Genomic DNA, 7,148 nt, shown 5'->3' on the forward strand with positions numbered 1-7,148 from the left:
ATCAATCCGGCAATCTGCATAATTGAAATTTCCCTTGGGACAGAATGACAAGCCCAATGAAAGAATAGATGTCTCACTCTCAGATAGATGTGTGTTCGTTAAGTTTATGGCCGTTTGTACTTCTTCAACATGTTTGGTCATCACATTTACCGACTCCATTGTTTCTTCGTTTTCTTGATTTATGTTTTTTTTGGTATTGTACCGCTGTTTATGGCATTGCCGCCGCTCCCATCTCTTGCGATTCCTTGTGCTGGTTGCTGAGCATTTTGTGCATTTTGTACCCCAGAGCGCAGTGTTTGTCGCTTGTCCTGCCTTATGCAGTCCACCTCCTGCGCTAGGGTATATTGGTGAAACCCCACCCTTTGAGCTCGGGTAGTCTCATTATCAGAGCCACTGTCGACTGCTGAGCTTAAGTCGGATGCGGATGTGGTTATAGCAATTGGCACTTCACTTAGCATGGCAGGTTGGGCTGGCCCTGTGATTTTATATATATATATATATATATATATATATATATATATCCACTCAATCCGCTCGCTCACCGAAGGGACGACAAGCCACACCAGGCAGGTACGTTCAAGGTTTCTTTATTGGGCACAAAAACATATATATAACAACAAATTGCTTTGCACTCAGAAATCTGGGAACAATTAATTTATTTATTTCATACGCAGAGCCAGTCTGCCTCTACCAACGTGTTTCAGTCTAATGGCCTTGCTCACAGTTGAGTGACAATTGGCTAAGTAGTGTTTTTATACCTCTCCCCTTACAGACCCATTATGTGGTCTTCTGGGAGTTGTAGTGTTACATAATAAAATACAGTTTGGTCAGCACAAAAGGTGGCAGATAACCATATTAATACATTCTCAAACCATACGTATGTTCATATGTCAACTGAATAACTCAATTTACTTTTATCGGGACAGCGTTTCCACTGAAATTGTTGGGCATAAAATTGTCTGTTATATCAACCTTTGCATGGTATAGTGCCATCATATTACAAACTTACACTGTTGTTATATAACAGCAAGTTTTTATATGTCAAAATACTCATAGTTTGAAGGTTCACTGTTACCAGAGGGTTATTGGTATGTGTCTAGTACACTACTACAATCTTTAGGTATTTATTGAATCCCTCCCTGGTCAATACGCCTGTATCTTACTTGAAAACGTATAATCTTTGGTTTAGTACCCCAATATTAATCATGATGTTTATCCCATTGGCATTCTGATTTCTAATCCAGTAATTGTTCTATTTACAGGTGGATGTACAGTTCTTCTTCATGGTTAAGCCCTCTCGGGTCTTTCTACGTAGCCTGATGATATAACGTGACTCAAGTGGTTTCAATTTAAGTTTTCTGTTTCCTCCTCTTTCGCTTTGTGGGATAGTGTCCAGTCCAAAAAATGTAATTTGCTTCCAGTTGTTGTTTTGGCATTCTGCCATGTGTCTTGCTGTGGCATAGCTCAGATCACTGTTTTTCACTGCTTCGTTTTTTTAGCATATAGACAGTACTTACTACATATTGTAGGCCACATACATAGCGGAACACCTAAACCACAAATTGCGTTGTACAAGTGATTGTGTGGTTGATCCGTATTTTCTTTCCTTCCGTATCTGTGATCTCTTTAGTATTGGTTGCTATCCTGCAAGCTTTGCATTTGTTGCATATTTTGAAGCCCGATTTTTGTTCTTCCAACCAATTTTTCTTGGTTTTTCTTGTAAAGTGGCTTTGTACTAGTTGGTCATGTAGTGATGTGGTCTTCCGATATGTTATCAATGGCCGTCTGCCTATAACATCGCCAATAGCAGGATCTTGTGCTATTAGGTGCCAATGTCGTTGCACTGTCTTTGTGATCTTATTACTCTCTTTGCTGTATGTTAAGATCAATCTAGGAATTTCTTGATTGTTTTTTTCTTTGTCTTTGTCTTTTTTTTCTTTCTCTTTTTGTGTTACCAAGGTTTCCTTTCTTGTTATTTGTTCTACCTTGCGTAGTCCTTCTCTTAAGTCGTTAATTACATATCCTCTGTTCTTTAATCTCCCTGCGCTCGCTGTTATTGTCTCTCTGGCATCAGTGTCTTTAGAACAATTGTGTCTCATTCTAATGAATTCGCCATATGGAATGCTCCATATTAGTGGTTTAGGATGGAAACTGGTGCCATGCCAAATATCGTTAGTGGAGGTATTTTTCCTATAGACAGTTGAATGTATTTCTCCCTGGTCAATATATATCGTCGTGTCCAGGAAGTCTAGTTTCGTTTTGCTTGTGGCACAAGTAAATGTAAGACCTATGCAATTTATATTTAGGACATTGAAGTATTCCCAAAAATGTTTTTGTCCCCGTTCCATGTGTGTGTGTGTGTATATATATATATATATATATATATATATATATATATATATATATATATATATATATACACACACAAAACTGATGCAGCTTGCCGGCTTGCACCAAAACGATATATGGTGAGAGGAGGAGAACTTTCTGATTTTGATTAATTGGATTTCGCCAGAATTGTGTGATAGCTATTATTATGCACTGTCCTTTTAACAATGAATTGAGTGCAATGACTGAAAAGATGACTCAGCAACATCTCGAATATCAAAATATTTTACTGGGAACTGAAGAAGTGTTTTAACTTTTGGAGGGATGAAATTACTCAGCTGCCTCTAGGAGGTTTACCAAGTACATTGTTGAAAATGAAACTTATGAATGAAGGCGGCAGACCTGACATGTAAATAGCCTTTTTTCCACCTTTGTACTTTAAAATGTTGCATACAAACTCTCCCTTATAGGCAGCTTTAGACTCATTTGAATCAGATCATCAGATCCGAAGCATTCTGACAAGTGGCAGCAGCCTACAATGAGTATGATTAACGGTTTCATCAGCAGAGATGGGAAGGACAAATCTTTCAGTACGTATTTATAAAGGGCTTAAATTGAGAATGTTGTCGCACATTTAACTAATTATAATGAACTGCAGTTTTGTTCTGGTACGTACTGAAAAGGAAGATTTCAACAACAATCTAAAGTAGTATGAGCATTTGCCACAAATGAGGAATGTTGCAGTATTTTGTTTATGAGTTTTTAGCAGTATAAATAACGTGAAGAAATGGCGCTCTCTGGATTGATAACGGCTGTGCGCTTTACTAGGCACCACTGGCGTTTTGGTGCAGCTCTTTTGGAGGAGTAATAGAGTTCCCCATACACCGACTGTGATGATAGGGCGGCCGAAGCAAGGGTGAGGGGGTTCGGCCCTGAGATTCTTAGGACTCTCTTGGAGAGGGCCTCTCTCTTTCCTTGAGACAAGCTATCTCCCTCACTTGAAGAATGCGACTGGCGTTTGGAGCCAGGCGCCGTGGCATTTGCCATAGGGTGAGAGCGGGAGGACTTTCTGCGGCCATGTAAATAGCTGTTTTTTTGCACCCTTGGACCTTTACATTTTGCATACAAACTCACCCTTATAGGCAGCTATAGACTCATTTGAATCAGATCCGAAGCATTCTGACATGTGGCAGCCTACAGTGAGTGTGATTAACGGTTTCATCAGCAGAGATGGGAAGGGCACATTCTTCAGTATGTAAATTGAGAACGATATCGCACATTGAACTAATTAGAATGAACTGCAGTTTTGCTCTGGTAAATAACAAAAATGAGGATTTCAACAGCAATCTAAAATAGTACGAGCAGTTGCGGCAAATGTGGAATGCTACAGTATTTTATTTATGTCTTGTTAGCAGTATAAATAACGTGACAAAATGGTGCTCTTTGGATTGATAAAGTCTGTGAACAACCAAAATGCGTCTCCTTAGCTAATGAACTTACCTGATCCCCAATAAATGAGTTAATTTACTTCTGAGTGCTGGCTCTCTCCACTAGCCTCTCCTCCGGGCCGCCCCTTGGCACTCTGGTACATGTAGTGCATGTAGATGGACGAGTAAAAAGTAGTTCACCTCAGTTGGTGCGAGTAGTTACTCATTATCCCCAAGTTCTCTGGACCCGAGACATGGCCCGGGTTTCGGGACAGTTTCCCTCGTCAGCAGAGCAGTGTTTGGGGTGGATGAGAAGGCCGCCAAGTAACCGTCACAGGCCCTGATGCCTCTCTGGCGCGCAGGTGCGTCTCCAGGAGCTCGTCAGCTCAGGGCTCACGGGAGCCGTTTAAGTTTAGAAGGCCGCCAAGTAACCGTCACAGGCCCTGATGAGGGAAACTGTCCCGAAACCCGGGCCATGTCTCGGGTCCAGAGAACTTGGGGATAAGGAGTAACTACTCGCACCAACTGTGGTGAACTACTTTTTACTCGTCCATCTACATGCACTACATGTACCAGAGTGCTAAGGGGCGACCCGGAGGAGAGGCTAGTGGTGTGCGATCCATCTTGGTTATATATATATATTTATTTTTCTCACTGAAACAAGCTAAAGGATGCATGGGTGTTATAGTTAGGCTCAGATTCCAGCCGTACAAAACCAGTGAAATTCAGTACCTATTGTTAGCTGAGCTATCTATAACATACGGTTGTATGACGTTACAACGCATTCCGTTGCAACACATACCTTTACCACGCATGTGTTACAGTGCAGATGCCTTTACCACACATAACCTTTACCATGAATTTGCCTTTACAACACATTTTGTTGTAAAGTATGCATGTTAAAGGCATATTTGTGGTAATGGTGACCACTGTCCTGAGTCCTAAAACCAGTCCCTTACACCCCCCACTGACCCCAGGCCTTTCAAATAAAATACCCCTCCCCTGAGCCCTAGAAACTGACCCCACCCCTTGCTGGCCCCCAGCTCTTCTAGACACAACCCCTCCCCTGCCCCGAGCCCTGAATGTGGACCCTTGAGTGACCCCCCCGCCCCCAGGACTTCTAAAACCACCACCTCCCCTGACCTAAGCCCTAAACATGGTCCCATGCCCTTCTAAAACCTACGCCATAAAAGCGGTCCCCTGCAAGACTACCCCACCTAAAAAAAATCAAAAATTTGTAACCCCCTCCCTCAGGCCCAATCCCCCTTATCTCTCCACGATGTCAACTCCTCTGAGGAGCGGCACATATCATAAGGAGGAAGCGGAAGGGTATCTCCGTTGCCTCTAATGACGCTGAAAGCCTTCACCATCCTTACCACAGACATATACCTTTACCACACATAACTTTACAACAAATTACGTTGTAAAGGCATGCATGGTAAAGGCTATGCGAGGTAATGGTGCACACGCTTACCACACATATACATTTACCATACATACATTTACAACATAATTCATTGTAAAGGGATGCATGGTAAAGGCTATGTGTGGTTACTGTGCATGCGTTGTAACGCAAGTGCGGTAAAGGCTATGCGTGGAAACAGCTGCGTTTTAATGGCTGTTTCCCATAACTTACACCCCACAATGCACTGCTTATGACCTCACATATTACATCACTCATGACATGGTCAGTGGCATCACTGATTACATCACTGATGACATCTCAAATGACATCCCTGATGACATCATCCAATGACTCCTTTTTCTAAAAGTTTATGAATGTTAAACATATATGCTAAGCCACAACAAAAGTTAAATTTGTATACTTTGTGCACTACTGAGTGCTACTATTTCTAACATATTTTATGTGAGTGGCTATGTGACTGGGTGTATTCACGTGTGAGTGGGTGTGTGAGTGATTGAATGGGTGAATAAGTGGGTGTGTGAGTAACTGGCTTGGTGACTGAGTGGATGTATGGGTGTCTGAGTGGTTGTGGGAGTGGCTGTATTGGAGAGTGACTGTATGAGTGGCTGTATGGGTGAGTGAGTAGACGTGTGAGTGCTTGTATGGATGTGTGAATGGGTTTGTAAGTGGTTGTGGCTCTGTTGAGAGGCTATATGGGTAAGCGACTGGGTGTGTGAGTGGCTGCATGGGTGAATAAGTGGGAGTAGCTGTATTGGTGAGTGAGTGGCTGTTTGAGTGTATGGGTGGCTGTGTGTGTGAGTGGCTCTGTGGATGATTGAGTGTGTGAGTGGTTGTATGGGTAGGTCAGTGGGTATATGAGAGGTTGTGTGGGGTGTGAGTGGGTGTAAGAGTGGTTCTGTCTCGGTTTATATCAACAACAAAAAATAAAGACGATTTGGAATATACACAACTTGGAACTGGATGCTTTTTTTAATACACTCTATTTTGTTAGCGCACCACCATCTGTGTTATCTAGCACGAGCTGTAGTAACTGATTATTCCATTTGTTACGGGGCACCCTCCAGGACAACTGTGGGGCAGAATGAAATGTTGGAGAAATGAAACAAAATAATGGACGAGAAAAGAGTGACAAAAATGTTGTCGTTTGATCCCTGCAGGTACCTCCATCCAGCCCCAGCCCTTCTCACTATCTTCGTCCATCTACACACATGCCACTGCCTCTTCAGATCAGAGGCAATAGCTGCCAAGGCCACTAGTGATCATACCCTTCCTGACACTGAAGGTTTGACATCACACACAGGTTCAAAATGATTTTCCTTGCTACCCATTACCTTCATTGCTCTGCCCAACTGGCTGCATGCTTACGACACTCAAAAACAAGCCAAAGCCATTCAACTATCAGTCTAGTTCTAGAGCAAAACCAATTGAGTCACCGTGAAGACATCACATTCATTTTTTTTAAAACAAAGTTTTATTAGCAGTTTTTCATATTGTACAATACAAGTACTATTTTACCTTAGACATATAAGATGTTTCCCCAACTTTGTAGTCACAGCATTTGTATCTATCACGAGGAAATCTGCTGTGCATCTGAAACTGGTGCCATTAACATTTCCTACCCATTATCCTAACATTGGCCAGTTTGTTCTCCTAGGCCCCTGGGAAATGTCGTTTTTATCACTTATCTTGGCTGCTGTTGGAATAAAGCAAGATAAGAAAAGCATAATAGGAGCCTCCGGTCTTGCCATAAAATTCCTTTGGGCCTTTGGAAAACTTGGACATCCTCTCATGGCAGTAATGGATGAGTATTCACGTTTTTCTTTAGTAGAGGAATTATTGTCAACTACCCATGACAAGCTCATTAAACAGCTGGATGACATATTTGAAGCATGGGGTATACCCTCTATTCTCAAATCTGACAATAGTCTGCCGTTCAATAGCAAAAAAATTCAAGGACGTTCTGGTCA

This window comes from Lissotriton vulgaris, chromosome 9, assembly GCF_964263255.1.
Source record: "Lissotriton vulgaris chromosome 9, aLisVul1.2, whole genome shotgun sequence".
Classification (NCBI taxonomy): domain Eukaryota; kingdom Metazoa; phylum Chordata; class Amphibia; order Caudata; family Salamandridae; genus Lissotriton; species Lissotriton vulgaris.